Below are 690 nucleotides of genomic sequence, written 5' to 3' on the forward strand. Positions count from 1 at the left end.
TGCGCCAGCCTCGGGTTGATGTGTTGAGCTTGAATGGCATCAGGAAGTTGGAGGCTTTCTTGAAGTGGATCCAACAGTGAATATTTCGTGCCCCAAATAATCAACGCGCTGAATTTCGTGCGCTTTGCGTAATTTGCGTTCGATCACAAAGCTGTCAGAGATTGGGACACGTTGATGCTTGTGCTTGACAATTCCGCGTCTGTAAATCAATTCACGAACTGATTTAAGATTTGGATAACCCCATATAGGGTTCAGCATACGTAGCATATTAATGGTTGCCTTATTCAATTTGATGAACAAACCGTGGTTAATGTGGTGCAACTTTGTTGATTCCGCGGATACGGATCACAAAAGCCAATCTAGATTATTTAGGCACGTACAATTGGCCGCGTTTTTTTGCCACACGGCGCAACTTCATCTCGCGGCGTCCATCACGGAGTTTTCTTGTTTGATATTTCTCAGCATGCACCTAGTTTTCACGTTTACGGAGTGTAATCGGAGCAGAGCGCTTTAGTTTACGCTTGATCAGGGTAGCAATTTGCTGACCTGCTTCTTGCTGAACTTCAGCTCCGAGTCAGGGGCAGGAGGCAGCTTCCTGGAAGGTTGTCTGCCCTTTGCTTGCGGTTTCTTACCGGCAGTTATGGCAGTCGTCTTAACTTGTTACTTAGCACATTGAGAAGGCGAAAAAAA

Source organism: Rhagoletis pomonella, unplaced genomic scaffold, assembly GCF_013731165.1.
Source record: "Rhagoletis pomonella isolate Grant_MI unplaced genomic scaffold, Rhpom_1.0 Rhpom_scaffold_00003, whole genome shotgun sequence".
NCBI classification, from domain to species: domain Eukaryota; kingdom Metazoa; phylum Arthropoda; class Insecta; order Diptera; family Tephritidae; genus Rhagoletis; species Rhagoletis pomonella.